Raw genomic sequence first — 4574 nt, 5'->3', positions numbered from 1 at the left:
AAAATACAGTAAGGAATAGTAATTCTTTCATACATATGACTTTACATAATAGTTTACACAAATATCATGTGGTTAAACAATTCAATCGATAGTGTCAGCAATGACGGATATGAGCAGGTAAGAGTCTTATAACTTTTCACAAACAGTAATACACAAAAAATCAGTTTATACAAATATTCACATAAAATGTTTTCATAACAAGTAGTTGACAGTTCCAGCAGTAGCACCCAGCATTGTGGAACAGGTGCAGACTCCAACAGGTGACATCATTTCAGTAGAAGCAGTCCATCAGTGGCACCCAGCAATGTGGAGTAGGTGCAGACACCATCAGGTGACATCATTTCAGTAGAAGCAGTCCATCAGTGGCACCCAGCAATGTGGAGTAGGTGCAGACTCCAACAGGTGACATCATTTCAGTAGAAGCAGTCCATCAGTGGCACCCAGCATTGTGGAACAGGTGCACACTCCAACAGGTGACATCATTTCAGTAGAAGCAGTCCATCAGTGGCACCCAGCATTGTGGAACAGGTGCAGACTCCATCAGGTGACATCATTTCAGTAGAAGCAGTCCATCAGTGGCACCCAGCAATGTTGAGTAGGTGCAGACACCATAAGGTGACATCATTTCAGTAGAAGCAGTTCATCAGTGGCACCCAGCATTGTGGAACAAGTGCAGACTCCATCAGGTGACATCATTTCAGTAGAAGCAGTCCATCAGTGGCACCCAGCAATGTTGAGTAGGTGCAGACTCCATCAGGTGACATCATTTCAGTAGAAGCTGTCCATCAGTGGAACCCAGCATTGTTGAGTAGGTGCAGACAGCAGTCCATAATATTCACTATCACTGATCACACTGTTCATCAGCGTTTATTAGCAGAAAGTAAACATGTCCTATTGGCACCAATCATGTAGAAAAAGTACAAGTAACAGTCCATAATATTCACTATCACTGATCACACAGTTCATCAGCAGAAATTAAACATGTCCTAGTGGCACCAATCATGTAGAAAAAGTACAAGTAACAGTCCATAATATTCGCTATCACTGATCACACTGTTCATCAGCAGAAATTAAACATGTCCTAGTGGCACCAATCATGTAGAAAAAGTACAAGTAACAGTCCATAATATTTACTATCACTGATCACACAGTTCATCAGCAGAAATTAAACATTTCTAAGTGTCACACATCATGTTGAAGAGTGCAGGTAACAGTTCATAATATTCACCATCACTACTCAGACAGTTCAAGCATGAACAATAGTTTGAATACACATACAAATGCTTTTACACTAAACATACAAATCATAACAAACACACAAATGATGTCAGATAATTGTCATATTAACTATTACAAGTACACAAACATCAGTAAACCTATAATATTTATGGGTGTCAGTGCAAGCCACTACAAACAAATAAAATAATATTTAGGAGATAGGTGGGTAGGATTAGGAAAGGAAAACACACAAAACACACTCACTCATCTTTCATCCATATTAAGTACTACTGTGTTATTGAATAGTGTTAACTGTGTAATTGCAATTCTGTCAAAATATGATGTTCATCATGTGTATCAAGTGGTAGTGGCAGCAATGTATAACAGTCAATAATGGTTAAGTCAACGTCATAGTCATCATGTCAAGACCAATGTTTGCCAAGCCAGATCAAAATGTACGGTTGCTGAACAACTGTCAGTGTGCCTAGATATGCAACTTCCTCTCTCCAAAAAAAAAGTACATACTGCTTAGTGATTTAACAAAGTGTGTGTAGACAATCTTCCTTCCATTTTAGTGTTCTAGTCTGCTATCTTCATCCTCCTTGTTCCATATAGACCAACAAAAAAAAAAAAAAATATGCACCTCACTTACTTTACCTCTTATACACCAAAACTCCAATCAACTTCATATAATCTCAATACCTCAATAATACCCCTTCAATACGTCGATATATATAAACCTTATTGCCAGTATCATTTCACTTCCATAACAACTCTTTCCTCTAGTCAGCCTCCTCGAACAAGTGCAGATAAAATCCTAATGCAAACCTCCTCATCCCATACAATCCGAAGACACACTATCAACACACAACCTCTGTGTAATCCATCTGACCAAATTCTTCTACTCATTATGAATTATAAACAAAGAATGCATAGATGACCTCTAACAGACTTAGTTCGAATAACTCTCAGTAATTAAGTACGATTACGGAGTGTGAATGATCCTAATATTTCACAGTGTGTACACCACTTCAAAAATTATGGCAAATAGATGCAAACATGTGGAGTATTTCTTGTGTCAAGTGTCACTTCCTATTTCAATTGCTCACGAAAAATGCAGTGTAATAACTGTGTTGGTATGTCATGTCGTTAGCTTCCTTTCAATTAGCGCAAATTTATACAGATTCCATAAAACCTCCAGCTCATGTGACTTCTATGACGTTTCTTGTACTAAAGTCGCTCGTCGAATTACTGCAGTTCATTTTCTTATGTTAAAATATAAAGCACTGAGCGTAAGCAAAACAAGCAATAGCGAGTAAATATACCAGTAGTGAACAGAATGTCAACAAGTGGATGCAGCACAAATCTTACAACAAGGCCCTGCCAAGCGAACAATCTATAACTAATACCATAGTGTAACGTAAACTCTATGTTCATTCACGGTATATCAGCATTTCTATATACCAAATTAAAGAGTAGTTGTGACGACAAACAGAGATGTATAAATATGCAATCCATACGCATAGCAGCAAACATATATCCTACGTACTAAACAGGTCATTAGCATCATATCATCATAAGCAAATAATGTTCATATGTGATCTTAATAAGTAAACATGAAGGCGCAAGCAAATAAGTAAACATGAAGGCGCAAGCAGATAAATCACAAAGTATAACTTACATACCTAACCACATCAGCACAATTAATCAGGTGACAATTATAATTTAAATAAATAAGCACAGCAGGCACATAATAAAAAAATATGACATCAGTTAAAAAGCAGTGCAGTCAAGCGATGCATAATATACACAAGTTACAACCCAGTTCATTAATAATCATTGTCAAAATCAGTTAACGTACGCAAGCACGTCGCTTCACAAGTAAATTCATAGAGCATGAAATTAGCACAAAGTATGAATCACGTAATCGCGAGCGGCAAATTACGTCTAAAGTACGTACCTAAGTGGAAATGTGTTACCTGAAAATGAACTCAATTAACAGTTACCTTTTTTTTTAGTTTATTAGTTTCTTCTTGGAAATTACATTCTTCCTGAAAATTTCTCGATAGCAAGTCGTCTTAACGTCGGACACGCACAGAATTTACCTGAACTTCTTAAATATTTTATAGAACCGTATCCTGAAAAATACTGAATGTTAATACATAATTCATCAAGTCATTATAGCTTTATACTGATTTTATTCGGAGAAAGACTGTGTATTTGTTTACGGGTGTCAGTGCATTCGCACTGAGCGCTCGATCAGCTGTAGGCGCGTGACGTAGGAAGTGATTGTTTGCGGTCAACTATTGCCTTATGCGGCGCGCAGACTTGACTGTTGCTTTGAGTATGTGCCGCCGCCAAAACACAGCGCGGTGTCCTTGTACTCTCTGCGTGTTTACAAGTAGCTGTTAGTCTCTCAAAAATATGTCATTCCACAAAAATTTTAACGTTTGATATATGATGTATTCCCTTAGAGCGTCGTGATTTAAGAGTTTCTACTTCAACAGTGTTATCATGAATAATTTTGCGAATTCTATATGGACCGTTATAAAGCAGAAAAAATTTGCGACACAAGCCGTTTCCTTTGTGAGACAAACGATGAGACTTAATTAACACCTTCTGACCAACTGACAAAATTTTTAAACGACCAGGATGTTTAGCTGATTTCTCTCTTCTAGCAGCCGCAGATGCAATATTTTGCAGAGCCATGTTCACAACTTCAGAATGCCGCAGTTTCCGTGAAGGCGGAAAAGGAACGATTTCAGATATGCGATTTGTCGGTGCTTTGTTTTTTAATATCAGTATAGGCGGTAAAGAAGTTGAATCATTAGGAAGTTCATTCAGAATGTTTTGAAAAATATGAAGATACTGATCCCACGTTCTGTGATTCTGATGACAATAAAGACGACACAATTTATTGATTTCCTTCATCCATCTCTCTGAAGCGTTAGATTGGGGGTGAAAAAGTGAAATGAAAATTGGTTTAATTTTACGACGCTGTAGAGTACGAAGCCAAATTTTAGAACGAAACTGTGATCCATTATCTGATATAACCTTATCAACATGACCCACTTCTTTAAGAAAATGTTTGATGAAAGCGTTAGATACTGAACGAGCTGTTGCTTTGCGTAAAGGTGTAAATCACACATATTTTGATGTCAATTCCACTGCTACGAAAATGTATGCAAAACCATTAGTAGATCGAACCACTGGACCGAACAAATCGACTGCAGCCATGTCCTTTAATTTTGCTGGAATGATAGGAAACAACGGTGCTCTATGAGAAATTGTTGGCGGCTTAGCCTTTTGACATCATTTGCATTTGGAAAGAACAGATCGAATACGTTTTTCCATAT

The sequence above is a fragment of the Schistocerca cancellata genome, chromosome 6 (assembly GCF_023864275.1).
Source record: "Schistocerca cancellata isolate TAMUIC-IGC-003103 chromosome 6, iqSchCanc2.1, whole genome shotgun sequence".
Lineage (NCBI taxonomy): Eukaryota > Metazoa > Arthropoda > Insecta > Orthoptera > Acrididae > Schistocerca > Schistocerca cancellata.
The sequence above is the reverse complement of the archived record's forward strand: the minus strand, read 5'-3'. Positions refer to the sequence as shown.